The following is a 23,166-nucleotide window of genomic DNA, read 5'->3' on the forward strand; positions in this document are numbered from 1 at the left end:
GGAAGCTTTCTGAGAAAAGCATTCAGATAACTGGATCCATGGGATGTGGGCTCCAGCAGAGCTAGATTCATACCCTGTGCCTACCTGTTGCTATCTGATCTCTAGCAAGAGAACTCACCCCTCTTTAGCTTCCTTTCTTTATGGTAAAATGGGAATCTTGATATTCACCTTATAGTGCTGTAGTAGAGATGAAAAGATGGTATTAAAGTACTAGCACGCTGTAGGTCCTAGATCAATGGCAGTTCTTTATAGCATGTCCTCTACTAGGAAGTTCCTTCTGCATGAAATATCCTCCCTCCAACTCTCCCCATCTATGATGCTTCCTCCATCGTTCTTTCCTGACCATTCATAGCGTTTTGTTTAAACTACTTGAAAAGCCCACATCACTCTGTGGTAGTGTATTCATATCAGTGTTTACGAATGTTTTCCCAACCAGACTATGAATTTTTTGAAATCAGATACCAAATATCCTTCATCTGTAAAGGTATAACATTTGGCACAGGGTCTGTCCAGTAATAGGATCTTGATATTTTCTAAATGAGTGTGCTATCAAACTATTAACACCTAAGCATACATTAATCTATACTGCAGTTTCAAATGGTATTCTGTGACCAAAAAAAAAGGTCATTGTAGGGGAGTTTCTTACAAAGCTAAAATTATGCCACTCAAAGGATTGCCATTAATTTGAAATGATTCTGTCTTCTTTGGAGAAAAAAAGCCTATATCATTTATGGAATAATTTTCCAAGGTATTTATTTGACAAAATAGTTGGTGACCTCTGTATTGAGATAGTGCCACATCCCTGTAGCTGATCTGTGTCTCTCTGGACATGGAAATTTCAACAGGGAAAATGAACTAGTACTGGAAATTCAGAAGTGTAAGAGCCACTGCTTTATGAGATAATAGAGTAAAGACCATAATTAGGGGGAAAACAATCTAGCATTGCTAAGTTTTGTTAGGAAGAATTGGAGAGGAAAGAAGTACAACAGAAGACATGGCTGAGAAAATATATTTTATCCAAGCTAAAATAGTTAAAGAAGATGGGGGAGCAAAATAAAAGACTAAAAAGGCAAATAAACTTCCTCTACTTCCAATTTCCCAAGGACATAATCTCACCATTGCAGAGTTCAGGATTTTAATTTGCTTGGGTCTGAGACCCTCCCAGTTGTCCCTCCCCCTGTCACTCACATCAGCAACCTTCTTCAGAGAGTAACAATACCGTACAAGGGGGATGCCCACCCATTGAACCCCTGTGACCCTCCGGTCTTTGGAATCCAAATTTGGCCCTTCCTCTGAATGAGAAGTGCTGTTTGAGGGCCCCAAGAAAACACTGGGAAATTGCCCTGACCTTAGCCTCAGAACTACATTTCTGTAAAGAGAGTTCCTTTTAAGCCTTGCTGGTCCATTGATCATGATTCTGGGCATTGTAGGGTCATTCCTTAGCTCTGCCTCCTTCTCTCCCTCCTCCTTTGTCGTGGTCTGTAGATGAACACATCTGTCACTTTTAAGTCCCCATCGCTCATCTGTCATGCTCCACAACCAGGAAGAAACAAGGGAAAGGGCCAGATGAATGTTTTGCTACCCAAGGGAAGACTCTGACGTTTTTAAATCTCCATCTCTCAGAGTAATTTGCCTCCTACCCTACACTCAGAAATAATAGTAATATGTATTGCTGTTGAGAGGCTCTTACACGATAAGCACTGTGCTAAGCTCTTCATGCATATCATTTCATTAATTTTCACAACAAACCCATGGAGGAGATAGTAGCATGCTGTAGATAGAGAATTGAGGCTCAGAGACCTTATTAACTCCAAAGAGCTTCCCACAACTGCTAAGTGGCGGAGCTGGGAACTGGAAAGTCAGTGTTCCTGATTCCAAGTTTCCATGCTTACCCCTACTTCATGCCACTTCCAGTCAACCACTGTCAGACGCCCACCACATGGAACTCCAAATTCCCTTCTGGGCTTTCAAGACCCTTCAAAGCCTGGTCTCTATCTTCTCCCACTGCCTTGTCTCCCATTAATGCCCTCCTGGAATCTTCCATAGCAGGTATTTTGAAGTCCCATTCCTTCAAGAAGTCTTTCTCCTCTGAGCCTTTCCCCATACTGTCCCTCACTTCTAAGTATGGTGTTTTGCTATCCTAAATTCACTCATTTTCAAGCCTAAATTCAATCTCCACCTTTCTCAGCATGCCAGACCCAATCTTACTCTTACACACCTGTGATCTGATGGCCCATGTGGCTCCTTCCACAGATGGCCCTGAATGGCTGTGGAATCATCTCTCACGGGAGTGCTTCATTTCCCTATCTTGACAGATACCAATGGACAGGAACCATGGCATGGCTCATGGATCTTTTACATCACTCTTCTTAGAACAAGGTAAATACCCAATCAGTGTTTTCTGACTGACACTTTTCTCACCTTACATTTTTCTCTTCTCTTTCTCTTCTTTTGTTTGTTTGGTTGGGGTTTTCTTTTGGTACTGGGGATTGAATTCAGGACCTTACTTCCATGATGAGGATTCAAAAGACCATGGTTCTCTCTTGTTCTTGCTGGCATTCTTTCTCGTCCTTTCTCTTGCTCACTCTATGGAAGGCAGATTTCCATGTTGTGAGAGGTCCATATGGCAAAGAATCCATGAAGGCCTCTGGCCAACAGCTCATGAAGAATTGAGGTCTCAGTCCAACAACCCTCAAGGATCTGTGTGCTGCCAACAACTATGTGAGTGATCTTGGAAATGGATCCTGCCCAGCTGAGCCTTGGGAGACACTCAGAGCCAGGGGTCACAGCAAAACTGTGCCCAGAATTCTGACTCGCAAAAATTGTGAGATAATAAATATGTTACTTTAAGAGAATAAGTTTTTAGCCAGCAACAGATAACTAATACATTAAGTATTAATTCACTCAAACATTTGTTGAGCACTTAACATGATGAATTAGACATGGTTCTCTAGTTTTAGAAAACTACCGTCTTGCTGGGTATTGGTTAGAGAGACATGCGATCAGATCATTGCAATATATTTTAAGAATTCCAGTAGAGGCAGGAAGAAAGATCCAGCATGTATGTGTACAGAAAGCAGTTCATTTTGCTTGAAAGGCTCTAAGAAGACTCTAAAAAGTTAGGGACAAGTAAGAAGTCCCCAAATTGAGGAAGTTGGGTAGGAGGGAGAAAAAGCAGCCTAGACAAAGGAACACCATGGGCAAAGACACAGCAGCATGAAAGGTTTATCATAACTGGAAGAACAATAAGAAGTTTAGTGTTCTCTATTCTGTCTCCTCCAAAACCAAAAGAACAAATATGAATTTATTCCATGTTTATTTTAAGATCTGGCACTCAGTATTTCACTGAATTCTTATGGCATTTCTAGGAAATTGGAAAAGTCTTCATTTTTAAGCAAGGGAAGTAGAAGGGACCTGCTCAAGGTCACAGAGCAAGTCACTGTTTGAACTAGGATTTGAATATTCATCTCTAAACTGCCCTCTTAATCAGCTGATACCTGTGTCACACCAATAATAGGCAAGGCTGGAAGAGAGGGGTTTCTCCTTCCCACTGATGGGTCAAGTCTCTAAATTCGTGTGTATCCAGATGCCATTCTCATGATCTGGTGGGAAAACAGAGTCTGATCCAGTCATGTTCTCTCTCCTGGGGCAGTAGAAGTGGATAGTGGACAAAGGCTCAGACCTGAGCTCAAATCTTGGCACTTGGATGCATTAGTTACATGACTTTTGGTAAAGGTATCAAACATCTCTGAGACCTAATTTTTATTTTAACAAAATGGAGAGATGATAATAGCGTAATAGCACCTAGCTCATAATGGCAATGTGATAATTCATAGTAAATAGAAGCAATGAGAGTGAGTGTTTCCATGCAACCTCAAATTTTCTGTAAATTCTAATAACTACAATTCAATTTCCTTCATATTCTTAAGGCCAATACAGGAACCCTTATTCCTCACTCTTCATGTTTCTCTGTCAGGGGACTTCCAGTACAGTGACACTCAGGATCTTACTGGACTTACTGGACTTTTAAGACCCTTCAAAGCCTGGTCTCTATCTTCTCCCACCACCTTGTCTTCGATTAATGCCCTCCTGGAATCTTCCATAGCAGGTATTTTGAAGTCCAGTGCATCTGAGAAGAGGAACAATTTGCTCAGCTCAGTCTCCCACCTGCCCTTGGAGTCCACTTGCCTGCAGAGAAAGTACATTATGGGCTTAGCACAGCGAGCTTCATCCTATTGGTTTGCTTGAAGTTGGAATGGGGAGTAAATTCAATTCAGAAGAGTATTAGCAAGGTGTGTCCTCCAAAAGAGGTTTTTATTAGGAATAGAGCTGACACTTTGATCTCCATCTGACTGACTAATTCATGTCTTTTGCAGTTAGTTTTGTACCACTCTGAAAAGGTTTACTTTTCTTTTTTTACATTGCTCATTCCAGTTCTTCATCAAGTCTTCTTGTCACGATTCCAGATGGCTATCCTAAGCAAACTTTCTGCAAAGATAGCTTCCCCTTTGGCTGTCTTCTCTCCTGATATTCTGGCTCCCCACCCACTCAGGTCCTGCATCATAGAGCAATTTGGCAGATTCACTTTATACCCATACCTTACCCACTGCCAACCCTTCAGACAGCCCAGCTCTTCCAAGCCTTTTCTAATTACCTCTTGGCTGATAACTATTCTTGCAATTTCTCCATGTCTGGTAAATGTTCCAAATTCTACACTTTGTCTTTCTTATTGAATACTTTAAAAATACTTGGTAACTCTGGCATTTTTGAATCATTAATTTCAAGCTTGTCTTCTTTTATTAGCTGATGTACATTCCAACCAAGAACTCTCTCCCTCTTGATGCAGCAGACATCCTCCACCTAATTTTCTTTCTCATCCTAAGCTAGGACTAACATGGACTCACTTGTTCCAATAATATCCTTGCAGAAGCAGTAGCAGTCACAGCATCAGGATGGGGCTCCCAGGTATACACAGCTGGTATCATGAGCCCTCAAAACATTCTTCCAAGGGCTTTCTGCTCCTCTGTCTATTCTGAAATATTTTTCAAGAATTATTTTTCTGAACTATCCAGGAGTGGGTAAAAGTCTCCAGAGGGGCACTAATGACGTACATATTTACTGAGAGGAAAATAGGCAGATCAACTAGTTCTCTCCCATTAACAGTTCTCTTCAGATGAACTATCTTACCATTAGCAAAAACTTTCCTGGAATAGCAATACAGAGAAAAGCTGTTTTGGCAGGGGGCATGCAAAAGGGAAATGTCCTGAGTTTGATTCTCAATAGAGTTGTCCAGTAGAATATTCTGTGATGATAGAAGTGCACTATGTCTGCCCTGTATGATATGGTAGCCACAAACAACATGAAAGCTCTCTGGTATATCTAGGGAGCTGAATTTTTTCATCTGATCTTATTTTAGTTTAAATATAAATACCATATGTAACTAATGATTATGAAACTGGGCAGTGTAGCTCTATAAGAGGTTATTTTGGAGCAATCTGTGTCTTTCTCATCTTATAGTAGTAATACTTCTTTGTGAGTCATGAGATGCTATGGTTTGGATGTGGTTTGTCCTCCAAGGCATCCTATGTTAGGTTCATGGACCCTAGTATAGCAATGTGGAAGCTGATGGCACTTTTAAGAGGTGAGGATTCATGGAGGACCTTTAAATCACTGTGGTACTTCCCTTAGAAGACAAGGATCCTTCTGGTTCACAGAATCTAGGGTCAATGGATGGAGACTGAGGTCATGGGTGGGTAGTCCACTATATTAGTCAGTTTCCTACTGCTAGAACAAAATACCTGCACCAATAATTTAGAGGAGGAAAGCTTTATTTTGGCTCACAGTTTCAGTCCATGGTCAGAGGTTTCAGCTCCAAAGCAGAAACATCATGGTGTAAGTACATTGCGGAGGAAAACTGCTCAACTCAGGGCACCCAGGAAGCAGAGAGAGGGGAAGAATGAGAGAGGAAGGCACTAAGGACCACATGTAGTCCCCAAAGTCACTCTCCCATGACCCACTTCTTCTAACTAGGCTCCACCTCCTTAGCCCATTCATCTATGACCTCACCTGTGAATTAATCCACTAATGAGGTTAATTCCCTCACAATCCAATCATCTCTCCAGGAGTCTCTCCATCCAGTCAAATTGACAATCTCAATTAACATAATTGACACATCCACAAACTAAATTCAATTTGTGGGCATGTATGACTTACAAAATATAAAAAGTACTTACTGCCATGAAAAATCAAGAGATTCCACGTAAAGATTTGGATTCTCAGCTCCTCCTAGAAAAAAATCAGAGGACCCTACCTGGCAACAGTCAGATGGTGAGGAGCATCAGGACCCTCCTGAACAGAGGACAGGAGTTCTTCAGTTTGCCACCATCCCCACAATTCCCTCGCGTCTAATATCCTGTAGGCATTTGGGTTTGTTTGTCCTTTTATCATGGTTGTAAGTATGGACTTTGTTCATCATCAGACCATCTGAATTCAAATCCCATTTCTGTCTTGTAACGAGTTGTATGATCTTGAGCAAGTCACTTGACTTCTCAGAGCTTCAGATCCTCAGAAGTGGTGGCCAAGGTAATATTTTGTCCTCCAGAGGGTTGCTGTAAGAATTCAATGGAGCAGTACTTGTAAAACTCTTGATACAGAGCCAGGCTGATGGTAAGTGCAGGACATATAGTATCCATTGGGAAGAGAAGGAAGAGGACAAGATGGAGGAGGAGGAGACAAGAAGAAAAGACAGGTAGGAGGAGAAAAGGGAAAAAGAGATATAGGATGAAATGAGAGCTCCAAATACATCTATGACAAAAAAGGAAAAATACATTTTCTCAAGTAAAAGATTCCTTATATACCTCCACCTTTAACCTTCTCCCAACATAATACACAACCACCCACATTGTAAGCCCACAGGCAGGGGTGGGGCTGAGTGGGGATGGATGAACAAAACCAAAGATATAAATCAGCTGGCCCCTGACCCATGCCCTTGGATCTGCAACATTTACCCTGAAAAGCAATTCTTCTGCCCACTTCTTGGAAGCACTTAAGAGTTTGTAAGAGAAGGACCAAAGGTCCTTGGCTTCATAAAACATGTTGAAGCTCAAATCCCTCCCCGCAAGTCCAGCATCAGTAATCAAGGAAAGTTTCCATGTGACATCATTCTTACTTGTTAATCAGAGGAAATCATTTCCTTCTAAGACAAATGGAGGGGAAGTTACCAGGTGGCTGTTGGCCAGAACCCAAGCAATGCAGAAGACTGGACTAAATTCTCAAGCAGTTGTGACCTCAGTTCCCAGTGTTTAACTTTATACATTTTATCAAAGCTGACTGAAAGACCATGCAGTTCAGAATATGCTAGGAGAGGGATGTGTAGTATTCTCCATCCAGATACTTGGATGTGGGGCTTTGGAGGTAGGGCTAGAGAATCTGAATTTTATGACTATACAGCTGTTTTACTTATATGACTAATTTATTCAAGGCATATTAATGGTGGAGATGCAGAGTTAACTGGTAAGAATAGCCCACCACACCTTTCACCTCTGAAGAAGCATGAGGACCACTGAAACCGTGAGTAGTCAGGGAAATCTTCTCAATCAGTACAGCTCAGTCTTGAAGTATCTAGACAGGGCCATAGGAGAATGCTTCATGCATTCATCCCCCAAGTGTTTACTGAGCACTTACTATGTGGCTGCTTTGTTCTAGGCTCTGAGAAAGGAACAATGAACAAGATGACAAGAGGAGGAAGAGGGACACAAGTCAGCATGCTGTTTTTGTCATGTGACACCCTTCACAGTGTCATGAGCCAGCAGGAAGGCCCTCACCAGGTGCCAAGAAGATGATGGCACTATGATCTTGGATTTCTAAGCCTCCAAAACCATGAGCTAAAATAGTTTTTTCTTCCTTTATAAATTGCTCAAACTTTAGTATTCAGGTACACCTGCAAAAAGCAAAATTAAGACACCTTTGCAAATTCATATGTTGAAGCCCTAAGTTCCACTACTTAGTATAGGTCTGTATTGGGGATTGGGCCTTCAAAAAGGTAGTTGAGTTTAAAATAGAGTCATCAGGGTGGGCCCTAATCAAATATGATTGATGTACTTATAAGAGGGAAAGGTTAGGACACAGAAAGAGAATACAGACACAAGTGTGTGCATAGAGACGACTAAGTGAACATACCACAAGGCAGTGCCATCTGCAAGGCAAGGAGAAAGACCTCAGAAGACACCAAACCTGTCATGGCCTTGACAGTGGGCTTCCAGCCTCCAGAACTGTGAGAAAACGAATTTCTGTTATTTAAGCCACTGAGTCTGTGGTATTTTGCTATGATACCCTATGTTCATAGCAATTTATTAAAGATACCATCAGTGAAACAGGTGTTCAAATTTCAGAGGCAAAGAAAGAAAATTAAATAGGCAATCACAATAAAAATATTTACCTTGGGGGCCAGGAGTGTAGCTGGGGCTGGGGTTGTAGCTCAGAGGCACCAGACCTGCTTGACTAGCCCAAGGATAGATATACATATATATATATATATATATATATATATATATATATATATATAAAAAAATATATACACACACACACACACATATATATACACGTATATATATGTGTGTGTATATATATGTGTATATATATATATATATATATATATCCTGAAAATCCACCCATGGGGATATATCCATTTGAATTAGTCATTGTCCTTTCATTCACCCAACAATATTTATTGAGCACCTGCTATTTTTCTGGTGCTACCCTGAGCCCCAGGAATAAAAGAGTAGGTAAAATAGATATGCACATTACCTTTATAAGTTCATGAGCTTTTAGAGTCCTACCTATTGGCTTAATACTGCTCTCTACTCAGGCTTAAGAGTGGTATGGTAGATGTAATCATAGGTTTTATTATTGTTTTATTTTTATTAACATATAATTGTATATAATAATGGAGTATATAGTATGATATTTTGACACACGCATACAGCAATTCCTGATGAAATCAGGGTTTTTAGCATTTCCCTCTCCTTATTTTTCTTTATGTTTGGAGCCATACAGACCTCTATGTAGGTTCAAATTCTACTATTAATGTGCTGTGTGACCTGGGGCAAGCTATTAACTCGTCTGAGCCTCTCTTTATCTCTAAAATGGCAATAACAATCTCTAGGTAAGATGGCTGTGAGAACTAAATCTGATCATGGATATGAATCAATACAAATACTCAGTAGATGTTCACAGTGGTTATCCCTGAATCCTCCAAAGCAGAGCCAATCTGATAACCCTAATAAATATTTTTGTTACTATGGAGCACTTTTTCAATGCTAGAGATCACTAAGAAGTTTGCATATATAATCCTTTTTATGCCTAGGAAGTATCTTCCCGACCTCTGTACCTTTTCCTAGTTTAATTTCTGGTTCCTCTTTTACCTAGTTCTTTTTTTTTTTTCTTTTTTAATCCTTCCCAGGAAAGTACTTAAGACCCCAGACAGTCTGAGGAAGAGGCTGTAATCCTGTCAGGAAACATTGTGTGTCTCTCTCTCACCTCTAGTTCCGATCTCCCTGGGTCCTACACAAGCCAAAATAAGTCTGCAAGAGGTGTTTGAACCAGACAGAGCCACGAAGCTCTCCGCTATAGCTGCCGCCACCGACAGCACCTTTCATCACAGATCCCCATCAAGATGGTGTGTTGTTTCTGTGTGTCATTCCTGCCCAGTTTTTGTAGTTAAATTTCCTCCAGCACCATTGGGCAGCAAGATCCACTTTTCTTCCGAGAACTGGAGACAGGAGACAGCAAGGAGTTGTTATCATGGAAACCACGTCTCCCCTGGGCCCCAAGGGGCACTTCTGGAAATGGTTCGGAATCTGATCACAGTCTTCAAGCATAAGAGCCGTGGTTAAAAGCTGTTATTTCCTTGCGTCTGATAAGCGGTTGTTGAGAAGCTGCCAGCTCTGGTTTTGCTGGGGGAGATTGGATTGGGGGAGGATGTGGGTCAGAAGTATGGGAACAGATAACAGGGTGGGGGGCCCAGAGCCACAGAGCTGCACGGCACCCCAAAGTGTATTAATGGTTAGATCATCCTGTCCAGCTCCTTGTCCAGAGAAAGTCAAAGGGACACTGAGGTGAGAAAGAGGCTCAGGTTTAAGTAAAGAAATGAAAAACCTGGATGAGAATCATCAGTTCAGAGGATCTTGAAAAAGAATTCCAGACACAAAGGTTGCAAACTCAAACACAGGCAGCAAGAGGAAAATGACATTAAGTGATGTTGAAATAAGCTTGGTGAGGCTTTGGGGGGATAGGAGAGCACATGCTTTATCTAAAGGGGATGACAGCCACCAGCTTCAGGTGACAACTTGCTGTCACTCCAGCACTGACCAATTACCTATATTTCCAAGAAAAACCCAAATGTAGAATTCTAAGCAAAACCTCCCAATGTTTAAATGTAAGCTATGAATTCCAACATTTTAATCGGATTGAAAGCCAAACTGTACAATCTGTGTCAAGGTCAACTCCAGTCCATATCTTTCCAGTTTTCAAGTGTGCTATGAGCATTGAAAACAACTCTGAAATTCCAGAAGCAGAGGGACATTTAGTTTAGCCTCAAAACCCACAGCCATAGCAAAAAAACACAATAAAAAGTATTTATGATTTATTCAGTATTTACTGCATGCTTAGCAATTCTCTTATACTACTTTATTAAGTGCTCCTGAAACCCTTGGAGTTGTAGAAAATTTTACCCCAACATACAGATGAGGAAACTGAGGCTTGCAGAAGTCACACTTTGCTGCACTGGAGTAATCATTTCCCCTGTATCTGCAGCACAGACGGTCCCAGGCATCTCCATAGAATACTCCCTCCCACTCCAAAAATTTGCTTCCCTGTATGTTAGGCTTGTTCTGATGTAATGGCTCTTAACCAAGGAGGAGCAATTTCACTCCCCACAGGACATTTGACAACATTTGAAAATATTTTTGGTTGTCACAAGTGGCAGAGGCAGGGGGTGCTGCTGGCATCTAGTGGGCAGAGGACAGGATGCTGCTCAGCACCCTACAATATGAGGCCAGTCCCTCGCAGCAGAGAACTCTGGCCTACAATGTCAGCAGTGCCACATCTAAAAGGAGGATGGGAGGGAGAACCAGGAGCTGCAGGCAACGAAGTCTATGAAGACACAGAGAATACCAGAGATGATCCTAATACATTGACCGTTAAGAAAAGTGATTAACCAACTGCTCAAACCAAATTGCCTCACTAGGATGTCGACAGTCCCACAACACATCTTCTTATTACCACTGTACAGATAAGGACATTGAGGCTCATAGGAAGAATGAGATTGATTTTCCTTTGTGATTCATTAATAACTTTGCACAAATATTTCTTGAGGATCTGAAATATCAGGGTTCTAGGTGAAGGCTTTGACTCTTCTGCTAATGCTTATGCAGTGTTTGCTACACGGCAGGCCTCAAGTATTCTACATTTGTTATCTCACTCAATCCTTCTAACAACTCAATGAAACGGATACTCTGTATTATCTGGGATATTGGGATTGAGAGAAGGGAAATCACTTGGCCTAACTCACTGGAATTTACCCGGATGTTTGTGACTGAATCCTATACTCTGAACCAATTCACTGCCCTGAAACCTTCCATGATGTTTATCCAGTCAGGAAGTGTTCACTGAGTTCCCCATTTAGAGGAAATCCAGGATACATATGGGCAACTCTGAAACACATCCTGACTTGAAGAAGTTTATGTTCACACTCAAAGATCAGGCCCATTCATCACTAATTATTATATCAGATGAAAAGTGACAAGGAAATGAAGAATCCGGTAAATTGCTAGAAGGCAGGAGTCAGCTTACAATGGCCTGTAGACCAAAACCAAGCAGACTGCCAATTTTTATAAATAGTTTTATTGACACATAATCATGCCCATTTGCTTACATATTATCTATGGCTGATTTTGAATTGGGTAGTTGGTACAGAGACTATCTGGCCAGATCTCTGCAGTTCTCCCAACAAACCCATCAGGCATGTTATTAATTCCAGTTATTTATTTTGCAGTATGGAGATTGAACCATAGCCTTCATACTGAGGTACATACATCCCAGCCCTATTTTAATTTTATTTTTTAGGACAGAGTTTTGCTTAGTTACAAAGTTTCCCAGGCCAGGTGTGAACTTGCAATCCTCAATCCTCCTGCCTCAGCCTCCCAGAGTACTGAGGTTATAGGCGTGCACCACCACACCTGGCATTAACTCCTTTCACATGTGATGAGGCTCAGGGAGGTCAAGTGGCACACCCAAGTTCAGTTAGCTAATAAGGGTTTAAAGAGTAACAGCTGTGACTCCAATGCTGTTAGTCACCTGCATGTGAAAACACTCAGCACAAATCGTTGCTCCTGACAAGTCCTCGCCAGAAAAAAAATTTCTTCTGTTCTTTTTGGGCTAGGGTCTCACTCTTGTACACTGATAAGAAGTATCTCCTAGTCTCAGGATTGGAACCGACTGCTAGAAACAGCCTGTCTCTTTCAGACACCACCCAGGAAGTCTCCAATTTCAGCAGGTTGCAAATCTGCTAACTCAGCCTCACCTCGGGAAGCTGTGCCATTTGCAGACTGGCCCCAAAGCCTCCCTAACCCCAGTGGTCCTGCACTTGATATTTACACAGCACTTTACAATCTCCTCTGGTTAATCTGGCATGTTCCCTGGTCACTTCTCATTAAGTCGAATGTAGCCTCCTTTTCACTTGCTCTGAATTAAAGTGTCACTTTTCCCAGCAAGAAGCTGCAGGTGGAAAGTACAAGCACAAAGCTTGGAAGGAAGAGAGGGACAAGGGGACATCCCCAAGTCAGCTCCCAGCTCTTCCCTGGACCCAAAGCCATACTGCCTCTTGTCACTCCGCCCTGCCCACAAGTTAAACAAAGAAACAATTCCCTGTATTTTGGGGATTTTTAAAAGCTGAGGATATCTGGCCCAGCTGGTGCAGGAAAATATTTGACAACAGCAGTTGGACCTGTAAATGTCTTTCTTGGTGTTCCCAGGCTAGGCAATTAGCCCAGCTGTTCAGCCAAAGCCCACCTGGAATGCTTTGGGGAGAACTAGCTTGGGAGCAGGCTGCTGCTCTGATTTCAGCTGTCCCTTGTCGAGGATCTGAGAGCCCCTGCTCTTCTTCCTTCTAGCTTGATCTCAGACCATAAAAGCCAATTGCCTCCCCGAGGCATTTAGTGACTGACAAACTGCTGCCCTAGCAGTGGTGAAATGGTTACTACTGGGCCTCCCTTTGGCTGCAAATCCAGGAGCAAGAGAAAAGGAAGCTGCATATTTTAGTAGAAAGGATTTAGGTTTAAATCCCCCAGCTCTGTTTCTTCCCAGATTTGTGAGTCCACATAAATCATTGAGCCTTTCCAGTCCTCTGTTTCTTTTCCTGTACGATGGGTCGTCATCTTTGGCTGTCTTCAAGATGTAATCAGATGACACAACGACTGATGACATGAAATTGACCATCTCAACCATTTTCAAATATCACAGACCGGTGATATTAAGAACATTCACCCTGCTGTGCAGTCAGCAGTACCATCTATCTCCTGAAGATGTTTCATTTTGCAAAACTGAAACTTGGTATATTACAAAACACCAATTCTCTATTTCCCTCTCTCCAGACTCTGCCAACTACTATTCTACTTCCTGTTTCTATGAATTTACTTCTCTGGACATCTCATGGTTTTTTTTGTTTTGTTTTGTTTTCGTATGTGACTGGCTTGTTTCACTTATAATGTTGTCAAGGTTTGTGCATAATATAGCATGTCAGAATTTCCTTCCTTTTAAAGGCTAAATAGTATTCTACTTATGTAGGTACCACATTTTGTTTATCCACATTTTGCTATTCACCCTTCAGTGAGCATTAGGGTTACTTTCTCATTTTAGCTCTTGTGAATAATGCTGCTGTGAACATGAATGTATAAATATCCCTTTGAGACCCTTCAGTTATTTTAAACATATGCCCATAAGTGGAATTGTAGGATCCTATATTTGGCAATTGTTTTTTAATTTTTTGAGGAGCTGTCATACAGTGTTCCATAGGAGCTACACCATTTCACACTCCCATGAACAGAGTACAAGGGTTCCAATTTCTCCAGCATGTTGCCAACACCTGTTTTCTGTTTGTTTTTATTTTTACACACATAGTCATTCTAATGGATGTGAAGTGATACTCCATTGTGGTTCTGATTTGCATATCCTTATTAATTAGTGATTTGAACATTTTTCACGCATTTGTTGACTATACGTGATTTCTTTTTTTGATCCTCAGAGCATGTCAGCGTTCCGACCTGATGTTTAGTATTGCCAATACTGTAAGATCGGAATCACAGCTCCAGCTGAGTTTTCCTTGCAGGTCTGAATGCTTGTCTGCTCCAGGGCTCAGAGCTATTTTGAGAGAAGAAGCTGGTACTTACTTCAGTCCATTCTCTTAGATTGCAGGAAGTCACCTCCCTTCTCTGGATTTTATCAAGATGCTTTGAGGACATATAAAATAAATTCAAAACAACTTTATACGTGGCGCAAAGAACATTTATGAGGGACCACACAGACCTAGGTTTGTGACCTATTCTGCCAGTTGTCATTTGCCTCAGATCCTAGCATAAATGAAACGTTCTATGAGTATTAGTTAAATGGATAAATGCATGAATAAGTAGTGAATGAGTGCTCTCTTGCTTATCAGTAAAAGTATACCTATTTGTGCAATGGTCTATCAAGTAATAAAATTATTTGCACAGTGCTTTACAGTTTTGAAAATACTTTGGATGCAGTAGGGCTGAACGGTTCAGAACTTACATTGCATATTAGACAAATCTAGGTTCGAATCCTAGCTCTATCAATCCTATCCCCTTGATCTTGGAGAAGTTATGTAATCTTTAGTTATATAAGTCTCAGTTACTCCATTTTAATATGGAAATAATGAACTGACCTCAAAGATGGTCTCACTGATTCTTGCTTCTGATGTTGACGTTCAGGTTCTTATGAGGTCTCCTTTGGCAATGAAGGTGGCTGACACACACAACCAAGAGGATGTTGCTGAAATGATAAAGTTAACATAAAGGACATGACAGCCTTTGTCTTGCTGTCTCTTGGGTCACTCAGGCTTAGCCACCTTCTCAAGAGCACACTCAAGCAGCCTTGTGGAAAGAGGTCTACATGGCTAGGAACTGAGCTTGCCAACCATGTGAATAAAACATTTTGGAAATGGATTCTGTAGCCCTGGTCAAAACTCAGAGGACTGAAACGTAATGATACAGATTGAACTAGAATCACTCAGGTAAATCACGCCCAGATTCCTGACCAACAGAAACTATGTATGAGGTAGTAAATATTCACTGCAAATTTTAAAGATGCTACATTTTTAGATGATTTGTCACTCAGCAATAAATACCTTGTACACTCAGCTCACATGGCCACTGTGAAGTTCAAAAGCATATGAATGTTCTGCTTTGCAGAGTGCCTGGCCTATACTAGCAACTCAGGAGCTATCACTCATTATCACCATGTTGCGCCACAAAGAGAGTTTTTGTTTGTTTGCTTTTGTTCTGTACTCTGATTCGAAGTCTTAAGAAAATGTGTTTGCAAAGTTATGCTCTGGACGAGGCATCAACGAATGACTTACAGCATATTTGACGCAGAGCCAGGAATGCAATTTTTGTATTAACCAAGCTAAATACAGGGGCTGTGAGACAAATAAAACTCTGAAAGGCTGAAGAGTCCTTCTAGAATTGCAAATATTTAGGTAACCTAATAACAGGGTCTGTGAAGCCCCAAGTAAAAGCAAAATATGAGACCAGAACATTCAGAGCACTGTATAAACAGACATACTGTTAGGATTCCCTACATCTCAAAGTCTACAAATGCCTTAGGAGATTATTATTATTTTAGCCCTAATAATCCTGGTAGGATGATTATCATTGTGCCCATTTTGTGGATGGGCCAATGGAGGCTTAGAGGGTTGAGATAGCCTTCCAGCAACATAGTCATCCAGTGTTACTCTGGGTTTCAGACCCAGGCCTCCAGTCCTCTTCACTGGACTGAGCTCAGAGATTATTTCATGATCCCAGGCTTCAGTCTCTTCCTTTTTCTGAGTTCCAATTTTTACGAACTGTAGGGTTTGGAAGATGCTAGGGACCAGATGTTTAGAAACTTAATGCACAAGGCAGTTTATTTAAGTGAGAGAGACAAGCCACATTCAGTTCTCTTTATAAACTTGAGACTTTCCTCTTTAGATTAAGTAATTAGTACTGAGAGTGATTTTTTTCCCACCACAAGGAAAATGGTATCACATGTATGATGATATAAAGCAAATGACAGTGGGCATCAGAGTCAGGGACCCAATGGGGGCTTGTGAGGACTGTGGGATATTACAGGGCAAATGTAATTCCTGAGACAGAATCTTCTGCTTAGTTCTCATTCAGGTATTGCCACGAAAGAATAGAAACCTGCAGGGCTGTCAGATCACCTACTTTGTCAAAGAGAAACTCCAACCTATGTTGTCTATCAATTCTCCTCTAGTTTAAAAGCTGGCATAAAGAAAATAATGATAACAACAGCAACAACAAAAACAATAATGTTTGAATCAAATCACACATCTTCGGGTCAGATTCAGCCCATGAGCCAGCATCCAGTGATCCCTGGACCAGCTAATGTGCAGAGTTCCTGCCTGCTCGAAGGCTGGCTGTTTCTATCAGTACTCAGCATGCACTGTGTTTGTTTACACAGGATACTGGGCAGCCTCATGAATATTTCACACTGGCTTTCGTGTGTGTATGTGAGCTGTGTCCCCAAGCAGATTCCAGACTCACTGAGGGCAGGGACCATGTCCCTGGCTTGCAGTGGGTCTCGATTCTGACTCTCCTGGTACGAGGAGCAGCCCTCTCAGGGTGATGGTTCACCGTGGCTGGGGCAGACAGCCAGATGGAGGAATTTTCCCCAGGCAGAGATGAGGGAGAGCTGGGAGCCTCACATTATTTGGGGGCCTGAGCTCTGGATCTTGGGAGGGCAGCTTCCCTCACTCCCAGTGTTCCAGGGAAGTGAGGCAAGGGAATCAAGGTTAATGACTTCCACTTACATCTTGTCTGCCAGATTTATAAATGAGCTCTCTGTTTCCTTTGGGAATCCTGCCTGCTGCTGGGAAGATGTGGCTGCTTTTGCAGAGGGAAGGGACTTGCTTCTTTCAGATCACCCCAAATGAGCAGGCAGATTTCTCTGGGTGTTCTCTCCTTGGAGTTCCCAGCTGGTCATATCTGTGGCTTTCAATGATGTGCTGCACCATAGCATATGTTTTGGAGCTGACCTTCTCAGGGTCAAGTCTCACTTACAAAATGGCAAGTCCTTCTGTCCTACTATTTAACATGTTTTTTGATCATCTCTATGCCCACAATGATGAACAATTTTTTAAAAAAAAAATACAGCTCCTGTTCGCTGCCCTTCAGGGGATTATAATTTGAGGACTTAGAACCCAAAAAATGAAGACATGGAACATATTATGAAAATTTAACATAGTTTGGAGAAATCATGGTCGGTAGCAATAAATGATCACCAGCAAATAAGTTGTGCCAAAAGAAGTAACATAAGAGCAGAAAGGAGGAAGAAAGAATGATGAGATGTATGCAAGAAGGTTAAGGCTTTAAAAATTATTAGGGGCAGGGATTTCCATCAAGGAATAGAGGGACATTGAGGGAAAGGGCTGAAGACCAGGTTGAGCAGTGGTTAGAGGCACAAGCTTTGGAATCAGACTCAGGTTTGAATCCTGAGTTTGTTGCAGGATTCTTAGGTGCAAGTGGCAGAGACCCAATTTAAGATGGTTTAGGCTAAAAGGAGATCTAGTGATTTTCAAAAGAGTGTGCCCTGTAATACAGAATACACTGTAGTAATTAGGGAAGCTCTTCTAAATAGCCCATTAGGATTGCCTGGTTCTATCCATCTCATTTCAGAGTTTTCTGCTAACTCTTCCACTTGCCTTCTGTTGTCAGGATTTCTCCATCCAGCAGGTCATAAAGCACCTGAAAGCTTAGGATAACAGCCTTGCAATTCCCTAACAGGCTATTTCTCCTCTTGCTCCAAGTACAAGGTCCCAGAAAAGAGCTTTGAGCGCAGCGTGCTCACCTGGCCCGAGGAGTGAGGTCCTACATTTGGACACACTTGGGTCATGAATGGAGTTTTGCGATTGACAGAGGTAGACAGAGACTTCTACTAGTCTAGAAGCAGTAGGTATTTATCATTCTTTATTTGAGGGAAATGTCTTAGAATAATTCAGCTCAGTATTTCCTGCACCTGGATAAGCTTGTTAGAATTCACATTCCCAGATATCACGCAATGGTCTAAACCCATCCCTAGAGACTGCACCTGGGTCCAGAGGCCCAGAAAACTGTACTTTTGAACCATATTTTCAGGTAACTCCAGTGATTAGCTAGGTATGAGGATCACCTGCTTATCCTAATCCTGATGTTTTACTGAGGAAGAAATGGAGACACGGAATGGAAAACAATTCACTCAAAGTAACACAGCCAGAGAGCAGTAGAAGAGGAATAACACTTAGGTCCTCCTCCTTTGCAGCCCCCTCTCATTCCCCTTAATGCTTATGGCTTTCCTGGGATGTTTCAGTGTCTCACTGGATCAGAGAAAGGGTGATAGAAGATGGCCCTAGAAGTCACTGTCTCCCTAACAATTCTGCAGTTGGACTTGATTCTCACACACTAGCACTCCCAACACATACACACTTACAGTTAGACATGCTTCCTCTTTCTCCAGTGCTGTGTCCCCCAGAGCTCAACAGGACCCAAGGAGAAGCAAAAGGGAAGGGTGCTTTATAGACAACTTAGTGTGATACAGTGAGCTGCAGAGAAAGGAGCAACAGAAGGAGCGAACGTCTGGATGCAGGAACAGACATGGAGCATGCAAAGAATGGGGGTATCAGGGGTCTGAGATGTGGAAGAAGGACTAACAGGAGAGTGGGACTTAATAAGGCTGGAGTTTGATTGTGTAAGGGTTTAATTCCATGTTCTTGCATAAGAAATCTGTCAAGGAGAAGGGATTCGCCACCTCCTGGGGCTATGTGTATGCCCACGTAAACCCCATGACATTTCTTTTCAAACAGAGAAGCTCTTTAATGGCTGTGCCTCTGTATGTTCAATGGTCTGCCACATAAAAATGTGAATGAATTTCAGTTTTTGACAGCTCTGACTATGTAACAATCAAATTCCAAAATTAGAATTAAAAAATGTCTTGAAAAATGGTATTGTAGAGCCAACCCAAAAATGTTTTCTTCATAAGACTTGCCCTGTAATATGTATCTCCCCAGGAAGAGTTCAGTGTTGGGGAGAAAAATAAGATTAGGAAATTCTGTCACCTCTAGTCCCTTTCACAGAAACTCTCAAGAATTATTAGCATAATAAAGGCTCTGAGAAGTCCCTTGGGACAAACACCCAGTAAACTTTGTTAAGTTCATTGTTCTCAAACTTTGATCATAGAAATCTTTTCTTCATCAATCATATTAATATCCCACTGTGACAGTCAGAAAAGATATCCTTTTGCTACTTGGGGTGTGTGGAAGCTTTTCATGTCCCCAATTTATTTTTGTTAGTTAAGCCACAAGAAACAAAGACCAGGAGTGCATGTTACTAACTGCTTTTTATTTTTTTGGTTTTGTTTTTTTGAGACAGGGTCTTGCTATGTAGTTCAGATTGGCCCTGACCTCACTATGTAGCCCAGGCTGGCCTTGAACTCGCAGTGATCCTCTTGCTTCAGCCTTGCTTCTTTATTTTTAAAAATAATTTTAGTTAATATCTTACTTCCATTCTCAAGGTCAGTACATACATGGCTTCACGTAGAGATGTGCACGTGATAATTTGGAGGCAAACATCAAAATAAAATAGATCCCAAAGAATGAGGGAGAATACTTTCTGATTAATTTTCTGGAAAGAGATTTACTCCCTCATTTCTCTCATTGCTAATGTTTAGAATGTATGCAGCACGGGTTAGATTCTCTGGGAAGCCAGTTTTGAAATGGAATTTAGTGTATGGATGATTTATTAGGGATTCCCTTAGGAAGGGAGGGAAGAAGGAGACCAAACAGAATTGGAGAAGCAACCTCAAGGACAGACACAGTCAGTCCCATGTGATGATCTAGAATTAGAATGACCTTCAAAGTTGAGTTAGCTTGGGTCAAAACGGTCAGATCTTAATATTCCCACATGGGTTGTGGGCTGCTCTTGGAAGGTTGTATCTTTGGGTGAGGCAGCTCTCTTGAGCTGGAGTAATCAATCCCTAAAGGGCTGGCAGGTAAAGCTCTACAGGCAACAACACCCTGAGCAGCTGGAGGGACTGGTTCCATATTAAATGGAGAATTTAGGCAGCCACATGTAAATGTGCATTATTTATTATAAACTATATTTATAACTTACTTTTATATCAGTTACTATGTATGCTTACAACAACAAACTTTTAAAAAATGCTTAAAATGTATCATGTACTAACCCGAGCACATTGTCTTTGATGCATTTAATTGTCCCAATAGCCCCCCGAGGGAGACATTATTACCCCTATTTAATGAATGAAGAAGATGAGGCTCAGAGGGCTTAAGTAAGGTTGCACAACTGGCACATAGTGGATTAAGCGTCACAGTGCAGGTTCCCAGGCAGGAATTATACCTGCTGCATGAGTTACTCAGGTAAAGTAGGAGAGGGGGTTAGAGGGAATCAGCTTTTGGGGGATACCAGATAAAGTGTGGTGCACACAATAACCTGTAAGAGGGCCCATCAGTTATCCACAGACATACGTGAGCAATTTAGCTCTAGTGTTTCCCAGGGTTTTCATTACCCTGTAGAACCTGAGCACATGGAATTGGGGACACATAAGGTTTGACTGGGAGGAGAATATAGATAGAGGAAAGAAAATTCTCAAGTATAGAACAGTCTAGCAGGGGAGCTCAGGGAGACCATATAAGGTGTCCAAAGTCTAAAAATTCAGTGTGGGCATAGAAGGAAGTTAGAAAAGCCTAAGGCAGTTTTTTTTTTTTTTTTTTAACAAAATGGCTGAAGCAAGACCTATCTTGGTATTATAACCTACATACTTTCTAAAAATAAAACCACTCTTGGAGACCATAGAGTTTAACCTTCACAAATTTTAGCTAAAGCAGCTGGGGCCTAGGTATGTCCTGGGTATGGCTTGACAAAGATTACAAAGAGAGAAGGTAGAGAATAAACTAAAACCCAGGTCTCCCAATGCAGGCTGGCACTGTGTATTAACACTTTGCATTTTTAATCTCAGTGTTGGTTAAGTTTTCTAGGGAGCCAATGTCAAGACAAAGCAAATACAAAAGATTTCTTGGGGAGTAACACTTCTGAAGGAAAATGGAAGGAACATAGTCAGACAGAGAAGCTAGTAGATTGTAGTAGAGGCTTGGGGGAGTCTCTGCGACCCAATGGGGTGCTCTGGAGCAAAGGAGAATTTCCATTAGAAGTTTTTACCCTGTTGTAGTCTCTGCTTCTGTGAGTTTGACTATATTAAACACCTCATATGTATGGAATCATGCAGTATTCATCTTGCTATCACTGGCTGATTTTATTCAGCATAATGTCTCAGTGGCCAGGAGAAGGGTGAAAAGGAGAATTACTCAATTGTTATAAAGATTCAGTGAGGCTGCTCAGTTGTTAGAATTTGTTGTTTAATTGGTATAATCTTTAGGTTACACAAGATGAATATATTCTAGAGGTCTGCCGTACAACATTGTACCTGTGGTTACAAAGCCTGTATTGTGCACTTAAATTTTTTAGAGTATATTCCACGTTCAGTGTTATTACCACCAAAAAATCCAAAACCAAAATACAAAGGGCCACAAGGAAGCTGGTGGAGGTGGAGTGATGGGTTATGTCTGTTACTTCGATTGTGGTGATGGTTTCATGGGTATGTACATATATTCAAATGTATCAAATTGTAAACATTAAGAAGATGCAGTTTTTTATACATCAGTGATACCTCAGTAAAGCTGTTCATGAAGAAAAGAAAATATCCCCTGGGTGGAAATGCCCCAGCTCTCTTATACCTCTCATATTTAACCTCTGACTGGAGCCATGCCTCAAAGCATAATGTTGGCTCAAAAACTGCAGGTGTGGATACGGAGGCAACCTAAGTGTCTATCAACAAATGAATCAATAAAGAAAATTTGATATATAAACACAGTGGAATACTATACAACCTTTAAAAGAAGAAAAGTCCAAAATGTATAATAGGTAATGTGAAATAGGAAGAAAAGGGGCAAAGGGGAAGGAAGTGGGAGGGATAGGGGAAAGGATAGAAGGGAATGGGGTTAATATGAGAAAATGGAAAAATAGGAACAAAATCTTTGTAAATAGGGAGGACTGGAGGGGTTGAAGGGAGGGCTGGGCAAGGGTGAAAAATAAGAACCAAGAGAGACTAGGTAAAGGTGCAAATTTCCAATGATGAATGTCATTATATTGTATACCTAAAATGTACCAATGATTAGAATGAATAATCGATAATGCAAAATAGGAAGAAAAGGTCCAAAGGGGTAGGGGTAGTGGGAGGGGCAGGGGAAAGGAAAGAAGGGAAAGGAAAAATGATGAGAAATGAAAAACATGGAAATAAATTCTTTGTAGATAGGGGAGGGTGGAGGGGGTGAAGGGAGGGCTAGGAATGGGGAAAAAATAAGAATCAAGATGCATTATGTAAAGGTACAATTCCCAATGAGAAATGTAATTGTGTTGTATACCTACAATGTACCAATAAAAGAATTTAACAAAAAAAGAAAGAAGAAAAGTCCATCATTCATAGCACCATGGATGGAACTGAAGAATATTATGCTAAGTGAAATAGGCCAGGCACAAAAAGACAAATTACTGTACAATCTCATGTACATGTGGAATCTAAAAATATTGATCTCATAGAAACAGAGTATAACAGTTGTTAGTAGAGGCTAGGTTGATAGGAGGGTTGGGGAACAGGAAGATGTTGATCAAAGGGTAGAAAGTTTCAGTTAGATTGGAGGAATAAATTTTAATAATCTATCATGCTGTATGGAGACCAAAGTCAATGATAATGTATTCCAAATTTCAAATTACTAAAAGAACTGATTTTAATGTTCTTAACACCAAAAATGTTGATGAGGTGATGAAT

The 23,166-nt window shown here is 41.2% G+C and overlaps 1 long non-coding RNA gene across 1 annotated transcript in view; it reads right to left on the reverse strand.

The window, feature by feature from the left end:
* Nucleotides 1–837: 837 nt before the first annotated feature.
* LOC110348894 (uncharacterized) overlaps nucleotides 838–23,166 on the reverse strand; it is a 101,462-nt gene continuing 79,133 nt past the window's right edge. Inside the window, exons 3-4 of the long non-coding RNA XR_002394496.2 lie at nucleotides 14,957–15,063; nucleotides 838–6,608 (exon numbers count right to left, since the gene is read on the reverse strand). This is a non-coding gene — a long non-coding RNA (uncharacterized LOC110348894). The remainder of the gene's footprint in view (nucleotides 6,609–14,956; nucleotides 15,064–23,166) is intronic.

The sequence above is a fragment of the Heterocephalus glaber genome, unplaced genomic scaffold (assembly GCF_053883595.1).
Source record: "Heterocephalus glaber isolate CG9 unplaced genomic scaffold, H.glaber_assembly_v1.0 deba00001687, whole genome shotgun sequence".
Taxonomy (NCBI): Eukaryota; Metazoa; Chordata; class Mammalia; order Rodentia; family Bathyergidae; genus Heterocephalus; species Heterocephalus glaber.